The 21,136-nt window shown below is 48.4% G+C and overlaps 1 protein-coding gene across 11 annotated transcripts in view; it reads left to right on the forward strand.

Moving 5' to 3' along the window:
* Nucleotides 1-21,136, forward strand: part of APBA2 (amyloid beta precursor protein binding family A member 2) — a 153,107-nt gene that overhangs the window by 55,546 nt on the left and 76,425 nt on the right. The gene's annotated exons all lie outside the window — the stretch shown is intronic.

Consider the following 21,136-nt stretch of genomic DNA (forward strand, 5'->3'; position numbering starts at 1 on the left):
CCCATCTCTTTGGCAAGATTAGAGGGAGTGCTTATTGTCTGTCTGTTCTCTGCCTGTGAGTTTAGCAGCTGCTGATGCTCAGGGCCGCTGTTATGTGTTGATTTGTGTTGCCTCAAAATTCATATGTTGAAATCCTAACCCCTAGTATGTAACTGGATTTGGAGATAAGGTCTTTACAGAGGTACTCAGGTAACATGAGCTCATTAGGTGGCTACTAATCCAATATGATGGGTGTCCTTATAAGAGGAAGAAATCTGGGTGTCGACACGTACAGAGGGAAGATGATGTAAAGATACAGGAATGCCACATACCATTCAAGCTGAGGAGAGAAGCTTGGAACAGATTCTGCCTCGCAGCCCTCAAAGGAATCAACCCTGCTCACACCTTGATCTCAGACTTCCAGCCTCCAGAACTGGGAGAGAATGCATTTCTGTCGTTTATGTCCCCACCCCCGTCCCCGCCCCGGTGTGTGATGCTTTGTTAGGGCAGCCCTAGCAGACTAATTCTTATGTCGCTGCATCTCTGTCATTTTGGTTCTCAGATGCTGGCCCTCCAGTGGGTCCCTTAGGAAGGTCTCATGGGACCCAAATCCCAAGTCCTTGCACTTTAATATCAGGCTGCTTATGCCTTTCATTCTGGAAAGGCTGTTTTGCTGCGTAGTTAATCCTTGAGTGTTTTAGATCTACTACTCCATTTTCGTCTGGAGGTCAGAAAATCTGATGGTAATTGAATGTTCTCTAACATGGGATGTGCTCTTTTATCCCTAGATTCTCAATGATATTTCTTTCTTTTTTAAAGCCTAGTAATTTTACTAGAATATGTCATCTTAATGTTGGTAATCCTGGGTTAATATTCGCAGTACATGGTGGGCTCTCTCAATATATACCTTTGTTTTTTTTTGTTTCAAATTTCAGGAAAGTTTCTTGCATTAAAGTTTTTGATAGTAGTTCTGTTCTTTCCCCTCGTTTTGGTTTTTTGCTTCATGAACTTTGGTTGTTGCCGTTTGGGACCTTCTTTACCCACCTTCAACAGTTGTCACGTTCTCTAGAATTCTTTTTTACCTCTTTATGCATTTTTGACTTTCAACACTTTCCTTCTCTTCATTGTGTATTTTTTATGGCATTATCTGTTCTGTTTATTTGCTTTTATGTTCCATCTGGTTTAGTCCTAGTTTCTAAGACAGTTGTTTTCATTTTTAATGAAGACATTTCTAGTTCTTTCCTGAGTTCTGTCATATAATTTCTGGGTATTTCTGATTTTGACTCATATTATTTGTTTATGTCTTTTTTTAATTTCTCTTACTTCAATTTGGAACAAAGGTTACACTTTTTACCCATCCTGTGGGCACGTGTGTTTGGCATGCTTCGATAGCCTGGAGGGATGTGATCCTGCTCTTTATTCTCTCTCTTTTTATTTCTTATCATGGTCTCATATAATGGTATTTGATCTTGGTGTTTTTCTGTTATTCTTTTTCATGTGAAATCCATTTTCCTGAGCTTTTAGAGGGAGACGGGATTCAAGACAGGCTTCTCTATGTTCATAGAGCTGTGTCTTGTGTCATTTACATGTAATATTCCAGAGAAGTATGACTTCCGGACATTTCCTGAGCCCTCCGTCCCTTCCCTGTACCTGCACGTTCTCACTCCTTCGTCTTTGTAGTCTTGGTCCTGTTTATTTCATTGTCGCTCCAGCAGCCTTCCCTGGGGTGGGAGTGGGGGTGGGAGTGGGGGTGGGGGGAGGCCTGAGTCGGAAGGGAATCCTGGTTTCCTTCTGGAGAGCTCACAGCATCGTGCTTCTCACTGCGGACTCTGAGGTCCCAGCACCACTGTGGACAAGAGCCTTCCTGATTTCTCTGGCAGATTTTCCTGTGAACCTCTCTTGGCTGTTCTCTCTCCTGTCATCAGGTGTCGTAGACCCTGCTGCTGCCTCAGTGTCTTCTGCAGATGTTGACACCACGCAGGCCTTGAGACTCTTAGTCACTCCCTCCTGCTTCTATTTTTGGGTTGTGGGCAAACATTGTCACCTAGTTTTGTTGTCAATATTATCCATGGGTTTAGGGTTTTAATCTCTAGTTTCTCTGTTTGTTTTATGCGGGCATTTAGGGAGATTGAACCACCATGCAGCTGTCTCCAGGCTTTGCTTCTCCCCCAAGCTCTCGGTGTGATGCCACCGAATGAATCCCTGACCCTTTGGAGCACATCTGCTCTTTTCTGTGGTTCCACCAAGTTGCTAGAACGGTTCCAAATAGGCACCAGAAGGTGGGCTCGGAAGGAAAGAGATGTCACCTATTAGTTCCTGGTGGGAGAGTGTCTTGGGGGGCAAGATCCTGTAACAGTCCCATATTTGCATCCCAGTGAAGTATGGTTTGGGCAAGAAAAGGAGAAAAGGGAGCAACATTTGTATGTACACAGAGTAGGTACTGTTCAGATGCCAAGTGGTTGGTTTAGACACCACAGCCAAGCCGAGGCTGTGATTGGATCCGGGGGGTGGGTGGGGCCCTGGGATCCATCCATCTTGTTCTAGTGGATTATGAATTCCCAGGGATAGCTGTGGGTGAGTGGTGGTGTGGACGCCCTGTCACCAGGTGGTACCAGGTGGCTCTGGGCCGTGCTGAGTATCCCTCAGCAGGTGGGTCTGGTGGGGTGAATGAGGCCCTTCCTGTATCATTGCTTGCCCTCTCGGTGGTAACCAATGGAAGGGCTGTTATTTTCTGGTTGGCCTTTGTTATTAGGTTTTTATCTGCAGCTGACCTTCTTTCACATTTGGGACAGAAGCAGACACAGGGAGCTGCAGAATGGCACTATATTAGTTTATTACAGCTGCTGTAACAAAGTAGCCCAGGCTGGGCGTCTTAAACAACAGAAGTGTATTGTCTCACGGTTCTGGGGGCTGCACGTCCAAGAGCAGGGGGTCCTTGGGGTTGCTTCCTTTACAGGGCTGGAAGGGAGAATGTGCTCCAGGCCTCTATCCCAGCTGCTGATGTATTTTTGGCCATCTTTGGCATTTCCTGGCTTACAGATTTCTATCTTCACATTTACACAGCCTTCTCCTTGTGTGCGAGTCTGTGTCCAAATGCCCCCTTCTTATAAGGACGCCAGTCATACTGGATTAAGCCTCACCCTAAAGGCCTATTTTAATCTGTTATATCTGCAACAGCCCTATTTCCAAGTAAGGTCACATTTTGAGGTCCTGGGGGTCTGGACTTCCCCATGTAAATTTGGGAGGGACACAGTTTAACCCATAGCAGGTCAATGTGTGCTATGGGAACGGTGGGTGGGAGGGAGGCTGTGAGATCTTAATGGAGCACCTTAATTTTCTGAGTCTGGAGTGGTCGCTGGGGAAGGGAGCCTGAGGGCCAGAGCTGGGCAGTTAGGGTCGGACAGGCCCCTGGGAGAGGGGGCAGCACTGGAGGGGCCTGGTGGATTCTGGCCAAGGCCAGCAGCTGGGGAGGGTGGGGCACATGGCATGTGGGAGGGAGGTGGGAAGATAAGGCCGGATGGATGGTTTGGGGCCAGAAGACTGCCCCATAGCAATGCACGTCCTGTTAGAAGGTGGCAAGGAGCCAGGAGAGGTCTAAAACTGTGGGGAGGAGGCGAGGTTGTGAGGCTGAGAGCAGCCAGCCCCAAGCAGGGGCCCGTGGCTGTCTGTGGAGTGACCGACCTGCAGACAGGTCATGCAAATGCCCACTCCCTGCCTGGTATCAGTAGGGGTCTGTGGTCCCTACGTGCTGCTCAGCAAGACAGAATTGCACGGGACCCTGTGACATCGGAGGGTTGCCAGTTAGCACCTTCCCCAGGGAGGTACAGAAAACAGGTGCCCACAGAGAAAGAGCAGAAGCTTGTGCATTCATTCATTCATTCATTCATTCATTCATTCATTCATTCATTAGTTCGTTCATTCAACATTGTTTATTGAGAACCTGTGACGTTCCCGATACTTATCCAAGCGCTGGGATAAAGAAGGAAACTGAAAGGATATCTCTACTCTCCTGAAACAGATTTTTGTGAATCCGGGCAGAAAATAAATAACAGACAAGCAAATGTATGATGTGAAGTGCTGGAAGGTGCTGTGTCGAAAACAAACCAGAGGAGGGGGACAGGGAGTGTGGTAGGTACGTGGGTGTCCCTGTTTATAAAGAATGAGCAGAAAAGGTCTCTCTGAGAGGAGAGCAGGGCGTCCCAGGCAGAGAGAAGGAGGTGAGTGGCCAGAGCAGGGCCCCGAGGGAAACCTGGGGGTGTGAGTGGAGGGACGAGCCAGGTCACGAGCTAAATTGCACTCATTTAAGGGTGTGAGCTGAGGAAAGACTTCAATTTGAGGAGGGTAGTTCTGGCTGCTGTGGGAGGGCAAAGGTGGGGTCAGGGAGACGAGGTCGGAGAAGGAGAGAGATGAGGGGCCAGACCAGTGTGGTACAGGGGCGTGCTGCTGGATTGTGGGTGAGGAGACTGGATGGGAAGGTGGGTTTGCGTCAGGGCCCCTGGCACCCCAGTGTTGGGAAGCCCATGCTTCTGACCTGTGTCTGGGCCCCATTGCTATAGAGCTGGGCGTCCTGAGGCAGGGCACGGAGCTCTCTCTGTGCTTCAGTATTCTCATCTGTAAAATGGGGACAGCATTGACCTCCTTACAGGGTTGTCGTGAGGATACCGACATAGTATGTGAAAGACCTGACCTGTAGGCGGTGCCCATGTATGTGGTTGTTCTCCGAAGTCACCATGTCCCCAGGGGACTTCACACAGGGAAGGAGCAAGGTGTGGTGGAGGTCTGCAGGGGATGGCGTTTTGTCATTGTGGGTGCAGGGTGGTGATCTCCTGGCCATTCTTTGCAGACTGAGGGACAGTTACAGTCCATTATGGACCACAGGTTATACTGGGTCCGACGCAGGAGTGGAGAGACTTCATAGGGGCCAGAGAGTGTCTCCTCCCTGACGAGCGGACAGCTTTCACCCCTGTGGGTCTGAGCCAACCATTGGTGACCTGGTCGTAGAATGCCGATAGCCTCGTGTAGCAGTAACCAGCTGTGTTTGTGTGCACTCACACACCTCCATACACGCTCGTGTAACAGTGAGAAGCAAATGGAAAGACGACAGGTCCATCAGAGTTTGGATTTTATCCTCTGCAGCATGGGAAAACTGGGAAGGTTATGTGCCTCCTAGAATGGCAAGTCTGCTTTTAGGAAAATACTGGAGAGCCGTCGTGTTCACATGGAAACTACTCCTGTCCTGAGACCCGACTGGCCAGGCAGCCCCAGCCGCCCCTGGCGGGGTGGGTTCTAATGATGCCACACGGGCCTCACACAGCGTTGGAGCAGGTGTTTAGGTGGTAACGCCATTTTGACTTCATGTAAAAAAGAACACGAATAACGTAAAAGTCTGTGTGGGCCCTGAATGCGGACATAAAAGGAAACACAATATATGGTTTGAAAGCTTTCCCTCACAAATCCTTCTGTGTACTGCCAGGTTAAGTACCAGCCATTAGCCTCCTGGCCCTTGGGCTGTTCAGATGGGTTGGTGACCTCGTGGTTACACATCACGCGATCGGTAGATTTCCCGTGAGACTGAAATGAAAAGACTGAAATTGGGTAGGGATTAAAGGGGCCAAAAGCTTACAGAATTCAGGAAGGGGAGACAGGATGACAAACTCGGGTCTGAATCACTGTAGTTTCTGGAGTCTTCCCACCCAGGTGTCTAAGGCAACATTGGGGAGAGTGCAGCCTTTCCTCCCAGGGCCTCTCACAGGTGTGGTGTCTGCCCAGGAAATGCTGGCATCTCCATGAGGGGGGGATTTACAGAATCCTGCCTGGCTTTGTGAATTCATACATCTCAGAAACGTGCTAGAGCTTTTCTCTGCTTGTTCAAGTTGAAATGTGATTTTCAGACTGGGCAACTTTACCTCTTGCTTGCTCTCATGTTTTCCTTTATGTAGCAGAATGCTATTAAAACCTTCACATTATCCTGCAATACCCAAGTAGTACAACGTGTACTACACAGCCTGTCAAAGAGTCAGGAGCGCACGTGGCAGTGGGTTTGAAAGTAATACCGTGTTTCCCGGAAAATCACACCTAGCCGGACCGTCAGCTCTAATGCGTCTTTTGGAGCAAAAATTAATATAAGACTCGGTCCTATTTTACTATAACAAGACCCAATCTTATTTTAATATAACATAAGATCCAGTCTTATTTTAATATAACATAAGACCAGGTATATTACATTATATTATTATATTACATATAATATACTATAATATTATATTATTATATTATATGTAATATTATATTATATGTAATATTATATGTAATATAATATACTATAAGACCGGGTCTTATAATAATTTTTGCTCCAAAAGATGCATTAGAGCTGATGGTCCGGCTAGGTCTTATTTTCGAGGAAACACGGTAACAGACACACGTAGTTTCTATTATGATGACTGTTATTATTATTATCATCACTACGATGACTACTATTTTTAAAGGAAAATTTTGGAAACACTCTTCACTTTGTCTGTGGTGTAAAGTCCAGGTCTGCATTTTGTCACATTTACAGGATCCTGCAAAATCCATCCTAGTGCCCCATGATTCTGAGTCATTGGATGTACTCATCCCAGAGAGTGAGGCAACCTGATTTTGTTTCCCAAGTACGTAACTTGGTCATTTTGCCTGGAGACCCAGCTGATGTTACCCTTATGTTTAAAAATAGAACCACGTTATGACCCAGCAATTCCCCTTCCGGGTATTTATCCAAAGAAATCCAAAACACTAATTCGAAAAGATATATGCACCCCTATGTTCATTGAGTTGAATGTTTAATTCATTCATTTTATTTTAAGGCTGTAACCAAGGCTTTACATGCCTCCCACAGATTGATGCATTTATAGAGTTTAATTGTGTAATTTTACAAGTTGAAGAGCCTTTCTGTTTTTTATCTTATGATTAACTTCTGATTTTATCATATTGTGACAATAGAATGTCTGTTTCTTAAGTGTTCATGTAGTTTTGAAACCAAGTTGTATTCTCTGTTATCACAGTACAAAGTCTGGTATGTTGGGGCATATTCCTTGGTCCCCTTGGTCCGGTAGGGAGGTGACTGGCACCATTTCTGGAATTGGTGCTTCTCCCCACAGCTCCTGCCTCATGGGCTCTCTTTCTTGATGTGAGGGGGGGCCTTCACAGTTATTATATCTGCTCTGCAAATGGGAGCCTTTATGTGAAAGTTGATATATATCAGGTTACAAAGAAAATCTCAGTAAGTTCTATAACGTACAAATGATACAAAGAACATTTAAAATCCAATCAGAGCATAAATCTTGAGTTGACCCCTCCTGGAATGAGAGTGGACTATTTCCATGTACATTCAGATCTTATCCTATTTCAAGGAAATGTTCTTGAATCCCAGTTTGAAATTTTAGTTCTGTTCCATTGCTTTGTTTTTCTTCTTCTTCAGGGTGTCCAATTATAGGTATGTTGGATCTTTTGCCAACTGTCACTGTTCCTAGTCCTTTCCATCTCCCTGTTTATTTCCATTTTATTTTCTTGATTCTTTTCATTTCTATCCATACTTTATTTTCAGTTGCAACAACTGTCCCCTTGAGCACCTTATAACTTCCTATTAATTTCAGAGATGATTTTATATTTTTCTTCAGTTCCTTTCCTGAGTTGAATAACCTCTTATTTCTGTTGCCCCATAATTCTGAGTCATCAGGAGGGTGACTTTTAGAAAACTTCATACAACATGAGGGGGAGAACAAGAGCCCCACCCTCAGTGGGGAAATGATAAGAACGGGTCTGAGATATGGTCACTTGGAGTATTTGCTGTTGAAGAAGTAAAGGGACCAGCTACCTACACAGTGTGTGGGTTCAGAGGGACGTTCCCTGGAAAGCGAGGGTCCCTGGAGGCATGGTGTGAAAGGGAAGAAGGAGTCTGCTGAAGGTAAGGACTTCAGTGAAACAGTAGCGCCTCCAGGAATATGACTGAAAAAGAAGTCATGGGTTTCAATCCTGATTTCAACCAAGGTAGAATTCAGGCCAAAGACATGAAATGAAATGACGAGGGGCACTGTATCAATTTTTTGAGCTACCTCCATACTGTTTTCCATAGTGGCTGCACCAATTTGCAATCCCACCGACAGTGCATAAGGATTCCCTTTTCTCCACATCCTCACCAGCACTTTTTGTTTGTTGATTTATTGATGACAGCCATTCTGACAGGTGTGAGGTGATACCTCATTGTGGCTTTAATTTGCATTTCTCTGATGATTAGTGACATTGAGCATCTTTTCATATGTCTGTTGGCCATCTGTATGTCCTCTTTGGAGAAGTGTCAGTTCAGGTCCTCTGCCCATTTTATAAAAATTGTATTGTTTGTTTTCTTGGTGTTCAGTTGTATGAGTTCTTTATAAATTTTTGATAGTAACCCCTTATTGGATGTATCATTGGCGGATATCTTCTCCCACTTAGTAGATTGTCGTTTCATTTTGTTGTGTTATTTACAATAATCAAGATATGGAAGAAACTTAAGTGCCCATGACTATGAATTGGATAAAAAAGAGATGGTACATATAATATATACAACGGAAAATTACTGGGCTATAAAAAAGAATGAAATCTTACCATTTGCAACAACATGGATGGCCCTTGAAGGCATTGTGCTAAGTGAAATAAGTCAGACTGAGAAAGACAAATACCATATGATTTCACTTATATGTGGAATCTAAAAAAACAAAATAAAACAAACAAGCAAACAGAAAAAAACTCACAGAGAACAAACTTATGGTTGCCAGATGGGCGGGGGTTTGGAGGGCTGGGTGAGAAAGGTGAAGGGATTAAGAAGTACAAATTGGTAGTTACAAAATAGTCATGGGGATACAAAGTACCGCATAGGGAATCTGGTGAATAATACTTTAATAACTATGTACGGTGTCAGGTGGGTACTAGGCTAATTGGGGGAAATCACTTCATAAATTATATGGATGTCTGACCACTGTGCTGTGCACCTGGAACTAATATAAAATAACATTGGATGTCAACTGTAATTGAAAAATTAAAGAATAAAAATAAATAAATAATAAAAAACAAAAAAAAAATCCAACTCAAAATATTAAATAAAACAGCCAAGTAAACAGAGTGAGAGAAGAATGACAGAAATAAGAGTAAAGTTGGAAATTCATGAATTAGAACAGAGGAAAACAGCAGAACTAATAAACATACAAAATGCTGATTCTTAAAAAAAAAAATCAATTGGACAAACCACTAAAGAGAGTGCACAGATAAACAAAATGAGAAATGACAATGGGGAAATAATCAAGAAAACAGAGCATGTTAGAAAAATAATTAGAAGCTACTTTTTACAACGCTGTGCAAATAAATGTGAAGACCTGGATGAAAGGGTACTTACCTGGGAAAATATAATTACCCAAACTGACCCAGTAGACACATCAAGTTTACACAAACCAATTTCCATTGGAAGAAAACAAATAGAAAAATCTCTAACCTTATATAGCTTCACAGGAGAATACTATCAAATCTTCAAAGAATGGATAGTTTCGATGCTACATCAATTATTCCAGAGAATAGAAAAAGATAGGAACCGCAAGATTATGCTATAAAAGAAACCTATATACCAATCTCGCTTAGCAATGTTGGTGTAAAATTCTTAAATAAAGTGTTAGGTAGAGAGGACCTTTTAAAAATGGTTTGGGGACAGCGAGATAGCTGAACGGGGAAGACGCAGACTGTCCTGCTGAGTAGGCGAAAAGCCCAGCCCTGCTCCTGCGTTTCTCCTTTACTCTGTTCCTCACTCACAATACTTCTGACACCAGGTGTGTGGGTTTGTTTTTTGTTTGTTTTTTCCCCCCACATCCAGCAAAGCTCTGTGACACTAGCTTGGTTGTCCTACAGTTTAACTCAATTCTGACATTATCCGCCTGGAAATAGCGTCAGATCCCACGGGACTGTCCCCACGGCACCTCAGATGCCAGTTGCAAGTCCAGCTCATCACCTGTGCTTCTGACAGGTTGGTTATGAATCTCAGGTTCCCTTGACCCCCGCCTTTGGTTCGGGAATTTGCTGGAGCAGCACACAGAACTTAGGGAAACAGTCCCCAGTTTATTGAAGGACCCAGTAAAAGCACACGGGTAAACAGCCCGGTGAAGAGATGAATAGGGTGAGGTCTGGGAGGGTCCCAAGTGCAGGAGCTCTGTCCCCATGGAGTCGGGGTGTGGCTGGTGTGGCTGTGTGGGTGTATGTGGTTGTATGGTTGTGTGGCTGTTGGGTAAGTGGATGTGTGGGTGTGTGGGTGTGTGGCTGTGGGTGTTTGGACGTGTGTGGATGGGTGTGGATGTGTGTCTGTGTGGGTGTGTGTGGAGCTTCTGTCCCCAGGATAGATGGGGTAGAGGTGTTCACCATCTGGAAGCTCCCCAAACCCTGTACTGTTGGATTTCATGGAGGCCTCACCCCACAGGCATGACTCATTTCCAGCCCCTCTGCCTGCTCAAGGGAATGTGGGGAGGACTGAAAATTCCAAGCTTCTAATCGTGCCTGGTACTTTCTGGCGACCAGCCCCCACCCAGGAGCCATCCAGAATCACCTCATTAGAGCAAAGCCACTTCTGTCACCCGGGAAATTCCAAGGGTTTCAGGAGCCCTGTGTTAGGAACTGAGGTCAAAGATCAAATATTAGAACAAAAGATACTTCAAATGGTCTTATCACTTAAGAAAGAAGAAGGTTTTAGGAGCTCTGTCATAGAAACTGGGGTAGAGACCAATATATATTGTCATTATGTCACAATAGTCATATGGAGAAAGATTACATTTAATTGATATCCTTTCATGACTAGTGGCGTACATTTCAAATGCCTCTAGATAGGTAGATAGTACTCTAAGTACTGGAAGAAAACAGAGATAAATTCATTTATAAGCTGTAGCTGGTGAAAATTATTCAAAATCCAAAAGCAATGTAAGAAAAGTTTGATAAATTCAGTTGCATTAGGTGGGGAGAAAGCCTTCATATAAGGTGGAGAATTCCATAAGCAAAGTGAAAAAAACACATAATCAACCAGAGAGAAGTAATTGCAACTTCAATCACACACAAAGCTGATTTCCCTAAACCATAAAGAGTTAATAAAATATAAAAGGAAAAGACCGAAACCTAGTAGGAAATGGGTAAAAGATGTGAACAGCTAGAGAGAAATAAATGCAAATTGCCTCTTAAGTGTATGCAAAGATATTCAACCCTTCATGGAAGAGGGATGTGAGTTAAAATTACGCTGTGATACAGAAATCCAGTGTGACAGCAGCCTCTTTTGGCGAGACTGTGCAGCAGACAAAGGGCTCCGGCACCTGGAGGAGAGGAAAACGTGTACCCCAGTGGGTCTGCATTGCCCTTCACTCAGTCGTCCCATCAGTTTACTCAGAAGGAGAGGGATAAACTCAGAAAACCATACCCCAAATAAAAACATACTGTAGCATATGGAGATCTGATTTCAATAGGTTTTCCTTTATGTCATTCAATAAAGTGATAGATATTTTTCTGTAAAGGTCTGGTATTTTTTTTTACGTTAGATTGAGTCCTCGGTATCTGTTTTGGGGCATCTCTTGGGACATGACCTTTGTGAGTGTTGTTCAGTTTGTGTGTTGATCTGCTCTCCACCCACCTTACTGAATGGTGGGTAGAGTCTCTTGGATTTTCTCTGTGGACTGGACCTCATCCATGCCGGTCTTCATCCTTTGATTTCTTTTTTTCTTCTTCTTATTTCTTTGGTTATGAGCAATGGGACACTGTTAAGGAGAAGCAGTGAGGCTGTGAATTCTTGTCTTACTTCTTCCCGTGGGACTGTATCTAATGGTCCACCATTAAGTAGGGCGTGATAAAAATATACGGTGAATGCTGATGCCGGATGCCATCCAATGGAAAGGCAGGGATCTTCTATATTGGAAGCGGTGCATCGAACCTTAGTAACAGTGTGTGACAAGTTTCAGTTTGTTTGGTGCAGTCAGTTAGGTGTGAGCTACGGGTGTGAGAGAAGGTGTGTTTTAAAGTGTGCCGTAAGTCATCCTCCATCATGACAACGCTCTGTGTCACACATTGCTTCTGGTATACGGCAATTTCTGTCACATAAAAACATTACGGTGTGTCCTCATCCACCTTATTCACCGAATCTGGCCCGAGCAACTCTGGTCTTTCCCCAAAGTCAAAATGATTTGGGACATCGAGGCGGCCATGACAGCACAACTAAAAACATTCACGAAAGAGGACTTCCAGAACTGCTTCAGAAAGTGGCAGGAACGATGGGATAAGTGTGTTCAAAAGCGAGCGGGAGTGTTTTGAGGGGGATTAATGGCAATGTGTCTTTTCCTGTAATAATTTTTTTTAAATTCAAACATTCGCTGTGTCTTTCGGTCAGGCTTCGTATAGGCCGTGCCAGATGCCCGTTGTCTGTTAAGTACGGCCCCTTCTGCTCCTCGTTTGCTAGGAGTCTTTTTCCATCTTTAATTATGAACGTGTGTTGAATTTTGTGAAATGGCTTTCTGCATCGATCGAGGTGATCTGTGAATGTGGTGATTGCATTAATAGCTTTTCTAATATTACACCAACTTGACATTCCTGGGATAAGCCCATACTTCATTGTGATATGTTTGCTTAGAAATTGCTGGGTTCACTTGGCTAATGTTTTATGTAGGATGTTTGCATCTGTGTGTATAAAGAGTTCGGCCTATAATTGACCTTTCTCGTTCTGTCTTTCTTTGGCTTTAAGTACAGAGGTTATTTTGGACCCGTAACATTCAGCATCACCCTGTTTTGAAGAGCAATTTATGTCAGACACGTGACCTGCTGCTGGCTGGTCTAGTTCACGCTCACCCGTGACACCGAGTGCTGGTGGGTTACTAGCGGGCAGCTTTCTAACCTTAATAGTTAAAGTCTATTCAGAATGCAGAGAAACCTCACCTCGCTGGTCGGCATTCTTCAGCACCACCATTTTTCTTCTTATCTGTGAGTGTGTGAGGGGTCCCCAACCCCATTCTGAATGAATAGTCCTCCGGCCTTACTCCCTGCCTCGGATGTGCAAAAATGGGACTTTTCTGGTTCCACGGACTGGGATCCAGCCCCTCCGCTGTCCTGCGAAGGAGATGAATGCTGTGTGTGAGAGACCCTGGTTCATTAGGACAAACTGTGTAGAGCAAGCTGAGGTGTGGGGTGTGGGGGCTGCTTCCAAGTTCCCTGGGGGCCTCTGTCCAGCACATCAGCCTGCTGGAGCATTCTGGAATTGGGGAAAGTGAGTTGCCTTCCAGATGTGTGCCCGTTTCAGCCCCTGTCCTGCTCATAACCTTTCTAGGAAATGCCTCGTTCCCTAGCACAGAAACACCGAGCCACGGGCAGAAAGGACTGGCTGCCGTGTCTGTGAAACCGTCCAGAGTTGGGCCACTGCACCCCCTTACCGGTCGGCCCCATCTTCAGTCCAGAGACAGGGAGAACAGCTCTTGGGCTGTAGACTCGGGGAGGCGTCCGTGCAAATCCCAGCTCTGAAACTCAGGAGCTGTGTGACTGTGCCGAGAGGACGTAACCGCTCTGAGCCCCGTCACCCAAAGCTGACACACGAGCATGAGAAAACCAAAACGGATGTGTGTCAAGAGCAGGTGGTGAGGCCGAGCGGGGATGGCGTTTGGGAAGAGGTGCCGTGCTCCTGCTGGGCGGGCCGGCCTGTCGTCCTCCCTGTGTCACCACTTCTGATTCTCATGCATGTGGATAGGCCACCCGCTCGTTTCCATCACCTGCCCAGCTTGTCCCTACCAGGCTGCAGGATGGATGTGCTAAGCAGCATTCCCCTTCATTGTCACAGAAAACAGGGCCCCACCTGTGGTCATCTTTGTTTAGGGGGCGCCATGTGGGGAGCCCTGGAGTTCTCTGAAACCCGAGCGAGTGTTCTGCATGTTGGGAAGGCATTGTCACCCACAGTCCATGGGGCCAGGGCAGCTGTGGTGCGTCCTGCACCCTCCCCCAGGGCAGTGGCACCCCCGGGAGCGGACATTCAGGGTCCCCATTGCAAGCACACAGGGACCGTGTGTGCTAATGTTTCATAAGCAGGACTCTTTTTCCCACCATCCTTTAAAACATATGAGAGCTGTTTTGGCCACTTGTGAGCTGTAACAACACCACTCTTGAGGATCTTTGTTTGTGGTCCTCGGGCGAAGTTCGCGTCCCTTTAATTAGCAGGTCTGTGCTTGGAATGAAGCAGCACCCTCCAGCCCGAAATGCAGCAGTTAGGCTTCTGCTCACTCCAGGAGGGGGTTGCATTTTCCAAACACACCGTGACTCGGGCCTGAGCTGCGTAAGGGCCCCAGCATTTGATTAGTGCAAAGGGCTCTGCACCTGGCAGGTGAGGGGACGTTAAGACCCTAAACTCCTATGCGTCTGACCCCCTCCGCTCTCACTGTGGCTTCAGCGTGGCTGCGGTTGCAGCAATAGCTATGGCCTGCTCTCCTTTCAGAAGTTCGAGAAGCGAGCTCCTGAGGTGGAGCCCTGTGTTTCTGCAGGTGCACTGCCCGCGTCTCACCAGCCACTCCTGCCTGATTCCCACCCCAATTCCAGGCCAGGCCTCCACTCCCCTCACTCCTCTCTCTCTCTCCGCGTATCTCCGGGGCTCTTCCTCGGTGGGTCCTGCCTTCGCCCGGTTTTCCTTTCACCAGCCCGCTCCTGTTGCTGGTCATTCTGCCCTGTCCCCCAGCTCTTGTCCCTCCTGGGCCCGAGTCCTCTCCTGTCAACACTGAGGGCAAACGGTGTCTGATGGACTCTCCGTTGGGCCTTCATTCTGTGGAAATCCAGTCGGCCCCTGCCTGGCTAGGTGTGTGGTGCTTCCAGCATCGTGGGATTGTCTTCCAGCCCTTTCGGGCAGGGGTGGCAGGGCCCCCTGTCAGCTTTGCAGGACTGCCAGCTGTTCTCAGGGGGCACACACGGCAGGGAAGCTGTGGGGGACACTTCTCCTGAGGTGGAGCCCTGTGTTTCTTCATCTCACATCCCCCCGAAACCCCCCTACCTCCCTGTGTTGGGATGTGGCTGTGTCCAGTGTAGGTCGTCACTTGGCAGTCTTGGGCACAATCCCACGTCACCGCCCTAAGTCCCTCCCTGGATGTCAGCTCCTGGAGCATGTCCTGTGTCCACTGGTCTATCCACTGGTCCGTCAAATGCTAGTGGGCCGGCCTATGCTCTGTATACCAGGGTGGCCACCCTGCCCCACCATCACCCCCAGGCCCCCAGCTCCCATAGCTGGGCCACCTGTGGGCACAGCCTGGGTGTGTGGGAGGCCCTGGCACGGCTCAGGTGCGGGCAAGACAGGCCTTTGCTCCCCAGGATGGTGAGTTGTCTGCTCCTCAAACCGGAGAGGCCAGCTTCTGCCCCCCAGAAGTTAATGTTACCTCCTGCTGAGGCCAAGAAAAATAGAAAGCAAGTAGCCTTCCTGTGTCAGAAATAGGTGGACATCTTCTGGAGGCCTCACCAGGGAGAAGCTGGGGCACAGAGGGGAACGGTACACCCTGTCCTGTGTCCCTCATCAGGATTTGGAGGAGCCACGCGCAGCACCGATGTATGCTGCCCTGCCCTGCCCTGGGTGACCTGGGAGCGCTGTGCTGGCACTGAGGCTGGGGAGGGGTGACACAGGCTAGGGAGCCAGGTGGCAGTGGTGTGGCCAGGTGAGCCTTCCCTCCCAGTTTTGACACGTGGAAAGGCTGGCGAGGTCTGCAAACAGAGAGCAAAGTGGACTCGAGAGACAGGCACAGCTCCCCCAGGTCGAAGGTGACTCATGTGGGTTTCCGGAACCTTCCACACTGCTGCTGGTGGACTCTTCCTGTTGGGCTGTTAGGAAGCAGAAATCTCTTCTGGAGCTCCCCACACCTTTGCTTGTGTCCCCAGTGGGGGCTCCTCTCCGTGTGGGTGATTGCTGTCTGGAGGCATGCAGGGGTCGTGGCTCGAAGTTCCCACTTCCCTGAGGCTACCTGGGTCCCAGGACTTGTGACGTGTCACTAGGCCTGTGTGAGCAGATGGTGTTCTGCCTGGCACATCTCTCGGGAGGGTGGCTCAGTGCAGAGGGAAAGGAACCCAGGGCCCTGGTTTGGCCCTGGCTGTGACTGAGCCAGTTACCTCCTCAGGTCTAAACAGATGACAGTGCAGGTCAGAAATGGTTTTTCTGATCCTCCTTGGATCTTTGTGTCAGCCATGAAAAAAGAAAAAAAGAGAGAAAAGCAGGCCCACACAGGCACAGCCGGCGGATGGCCAGAGCCATTTCTGAGGTTGATTAAGATAACACTTGTCTGAACGCTGCCTGGAGATTTTCTGTAAACAAGAATCTGAGCCAGGTTCAAAGCCGTGTTCTGAGAGGAGATGGTGCAGAAACGTTCCTTGTAAACTGGGCCATTTGGCCTACACATGTGGTAAAATCCCCGCTGACCATTTAGGCTTGTCCTGGTGGTTTTGGAGACGTCAAAACGATCTGACTGTGTTAAATCTAATTGCTGCTAGATTTTTATTATGGCCCTGCCTCCACTCTTGCAAAGAGTTAAGGATTTTTTGTAAACTACAGTGAATACAGTGCTTCCATTCTGTTGCTCTCTGGGCTGGCAATCATGTTACCTGCCTGGGACTCAGTTTTGTCATCCATTAAGACACTTAGTATGAATAATAGAAAACCCATGCCACAGTGACAGACTTTTTCTGGTGTAATTGACCAGTCCAGAGGGGCGGTTTCAGGCAAGGCTTGATCTAGCAGCTAGACTTTATAATCGGTCTGGTTTCTTTTCCTCACCCCTCTCTTTTCCGTATCAGCTTCATCCTGAGACAGGTTTCGTAGGGATATTCTGATTGTGTACATTTCTGCTTTGGCCATAGAGGACTTATATTTAGTCCTCAAAGTACTCTTGTCTTATTTAAAGTCTGGTAACGGGAAAATAACTTGATAAAGATGGATTCAAACAATAGAAAAGAGAATAGCAAATCATCATGCTGAAGGGAGACTAGAAAAAGGCAGCATGCCACCATGACAGGGTTACTGACGAGGCACTGAGAGCAAATGCCCTTCTCAAGCTCAGTGGCAGCACTGAACTGCTTCCTGCAGGGCTGACACCCAGCCTGCTCCACAGACACGGAATTAGAGCCCTCAGTGACCCACCAGCCTCGGTGATAATCTGTGTAACCATGAAAACCGTAAGGAAATACATCATTCAAACCAAAGGCAGCCTCGTGTGTGGGTTAAGGTCCCGCACCCATGAGGTCACAGGTGGAGGGTGACCTGGTGACACAGGAAGTCATTGCCCGTTGCCCGCCCAGGTCCCCACTCGGCATGCCTGCTGTGGGATTCGCTAGTGCAGACCCTGGAGTGACGACACTGCCCTCTCCGTGGGCGTGGAGTACCTGCAAGAGGACTGAGGTATGACAGGTGTAAACATTTCTGCACACACTTCCAGCCCTGCCACCATGCCCCTGTGTGTTCCACTCAGCTTTGTGTGGGGAGGGGCGTGCAAGGTGGTCCTTGCCTGAGAAGAGCCCTATTTTGAAAGGGAAATTCATTCTCTTGCCGTTATTTTCCAGATTGGCCGTGCGTGTGTGGTAAGTAGTTGGTTTTAGTGTTGACGTGGATGACACAGTCCGGATCCTGTTCTGATACTCAGGTTTGGGGCCACATGTAGCAATTTGGTGTCTTGTCAGTTTTTGCCAATGCATTATTTCCTAGAGTCTCTTCTAGCGTACTTCAAAAACCCAAACGCGACTGACTTTTTTTGTAGAGGCCGGTGTGGGATGTGAATGCCCCTCAGGTGTGTGGTGCAGTGAGCAGGGGGCCTCCAGAAGGGGTGTCACCTCATGGACCTGCGACCCCTAGCAGCTCTGGGGCAGCCGAGCTCCTTCCCCGATCTGAATCCCGTGTTCTCCTGGAAAAGCCGAGACGAGGGAGGGTGTGGGCCCAGAGAATGTGTAGGAAGGGGTTTCAGAGTCATTCAATGGGACTCTGTGATCCAGAGCCCCCGGCCACTCTGCGGCCCCCACCCGGCCAGGGTCCCATTGAGGTGTAAGTGGTGTGTGGAGGCCCCCAGCTGCCCCAGGCGCCTGCCTCCCTCTGGGTTTATGATCTTCCTCTCAGAAAACGCAGTGTCCTGGGAGGACATCTTGCCTGTCAGGCTTTGGTGCCAGGTATGCTCTCAGCTGCGCAGACTGGCGGTGTCTCAGGGGTGCGCAGGCAGGGGTTCTGGACCCGGGCACTGGAACCCTGCCTGTGTGCCAGGAGCTGTGCTGGGTGCTGTGGCTGCACAGCAGGGCTGGGGTCCCCGCTGAGGGGCTGACAGTGGGTGGTGAGCAAATTCCTGGGCACTGCTTCTGGCTGATGGGTACTGGGGGGCAGGTGGGCGACCTGGGCTGGCTCCTGGGCAGCAGGCTTTTTCAGCTTTGTGACGTGTGCCAGCCTATATTTCCCACATGGTACCTGCCGGCACCTTGTTTACACCACAGGGCAGCCCCAGGACGTAGGTTTATAGGGGACTATTATTATCCCCCTTTCACAGCTGAGGAAACTGAGGCTCCAGGTCTCAGAGCTGCTGAGTCCTGAGCCAGCGTCCACCCTCACGACCCCTGACTTGGCCTTGCTGCCTTGATTCCCCCCCCAGGAGGGTAGACCCTGGACCTGACAGCCTCAGGGGGACGGAGGGGCTCCAGGACCCTGCGGGGGTCTCCTCTGTCTCTGATATGACGCTGAGGCTCACTGCGGTGGAGGGACACGCTGGGGTCACAGCTCGTAAGCAGAGAGGTGGGGTGTGAAGTGGGGTCTCGGACTCTGAAGCCCCCCTGTCTCACTGCCTCCTGCTGTTCCTGGGCGGGGCGGGTGGGGTGGAGGGGGCTGCCTGGGACTTGAGGTGGCGATGGCAGTGAAGCTGAGGACAGTGACGTCCCGACTTTGGGCTCATGCCTGAGCCAAGGCCCGGGAAGGGAGGAGAAGGAGGCAGAGGACGCCCTCGGGCATCCTGGTCCTGAGTGGCTGAGCATGGCCTGTGTATCTGTGTCCTGCCCTGCGTGGTGGCAGCCAAGGATGGCTGGGCACGGGGGCTTCTGACTCCCCTGAACCACCTCTGACGCTGTCACAGGCGTCTCCAACATTGCACACACATTTCCGTTCCCCATTCGTGTTTCCTGCCGTGTCCACATGGCCAGGAGACAGTGGTGAATAATGAGAACAAACATAGACCCGTCCAATTTCTCAGCGGTCGTTGTCCCAGCAAGTCAAGGTCAAAAGGAGAACACTAAAAGCATGGCTTAAACTCCTCTGTCACCTCAACTGAGTGTTTTTGAAAAGAGGGAAGCAAGCTTGGAATATGTTAGGCATTGTCGTTGCTTCAGCTGTCACTTCAAGGCAAGAAAAATGATTGTTTCGATTAAAATGGGTCTTGGGCATGGTCCTTCTTTGAAGCACATTGAGGAAAACAGCACATGTGAGAGTTTGGATTTAGGCTTAAAGAGGATTGAAAATAAGTGGTCTTAAATACTTCTGTGGTGGGCCTTTGGGATCCATCCAGACTGGGTCTGCCAGACTTAGCTGGTTCTCACTGCTTTTATGCGATCAAATGCCTCGGACCAGCTCAACTGCTCTTAAGGAATGAAGTGTACTTCTGCTTTTTCCGGGACATGAAGGAGAAAGAGAGAGAGAGAGAGAGAGAGAGAGAGAGAGAGAGAATGAACATGCACCAGACAGTTCCTGGCTTCTGGGCAGCCCCGCCTCACTCTGATGGCCTCAAGGCTGGGAAGAGGAGTTGAGGAGGTGGGTCACCTTGGGGGCTGCCACACATCCCCCTCCCCGTAAGGCCTGCCTCTCAGGCTCACACTCTCTTAGCCTAAAAAAGCCCCCCTACTTTACGATGTTAATAGAGCAAATCCTCCTGCCCCTTCTCCCTGCCCAGTCACAACTTGCCATGACTCTCCCTGCTTCGACGGGACTTTGCTGAGCGCCTTATGTTCCCGGGGATAGAAGCCATTCCCTGATCACCCAAAAGGGTGAGGTGCATGCTTACTGTGTGTCCTCGCCTTTTACTAGCCAGCATTTGTGACTGCTACCCCGAATGCTGACCTAATTCAAGGCTTTTGGATTGCATTTTTATTGTACACTACCTGCCATAGCCAAAGGTAGACAGAATAATATGCCCTCACCACCTGCGCAAGGTAGATAATATTACCATATCCGGTCTCTATTTCTGTGTAACCAGTTAAGGCCCAAACTGAGTGGCGTAAAACAATAGCCACTTATTAGCTCCTACAAGGAGTCCGTAGGTCTGGAATCTGGGAGCAGCCCAGCTGGATGATTCTGGCTCAGGGTCAAGATGTGGGTCAGGGCTGCAGCCATCTGGGGCCTTGACAGGGCCAGAGGGTCCACTCCCTACATGGGGCTTCACAGGACTGTTGGCAGGAAGCCTCACTTCTGTTCCATGGGGCCCTCTCCATGGTGCTGCTTCCCACACGGCAGCTCGTTGCCCCAGAGGGAGCGCTCCGAGTCATGGGACACCCCAGTGCCTCTCGGTGACCTGGGCTCACTAGTCACACACTCTCACATCTGCCTTCTGTCCACTGGAAACAAGTTCCTACGTCCAGTCCACAGCCAAGGAGCCGAGGAGCGAGGAAGTGGGCTCCACCTTTGGAGGAGAGGGTGAATCTCCTTGCATCCCATATTTACGTATTGTTTTTTATCTATTTATTATTCTGCGAATTCCTGGTTCATACCTTTTGCTCTTTTTTTTTATTTATTTTTTTTATGGGTCTGTCTAGTCCTTCATTTGGCCTGTGTGTTATAAATGTCTTTTCCCACCTCTTCCTCCCGTCATAGTGTTGGAGTTAAGAGCGTGGCTTCTTGGGCCACCTGCCGGGATTAGATTCCAGCTCCAGCACTTCTTGTGTGGCCTTAGGCATGCCACTTACTGACTTTCATGTGCCTCAGTTTCCGCATCTATAAAATGGGGGTGACACGACTTCAGGACGTCACCATGGTGCTGGGGGGCTTCAGAGGGTCACGTGTGTGAGCCGTGCCTGTGTCAGTAAGCATGTATGGACTGAGTACACGCTGGGGGTCTAGGTCCTTGTGGTCACAGTGGACCACACACATGCTTTGTCATCTCGTCCAGGGCTCTCGCCAACA

Source organism: Rhinolophus sinicus, linkage group LG13, assembly GCF_036562045.2.
Source record: "Rhinolophus sinicus isolate RSC01 linkage group LG13, ASM3656204v1, whole genome shotgun sequence".
NCBI classification, from domain to species: Eukaryota; Metazoa; Chordata; class Mammalia; order Chiroptera; family Rhinolophidae; genus Rhinolophus; species Rhinolophus sinicus.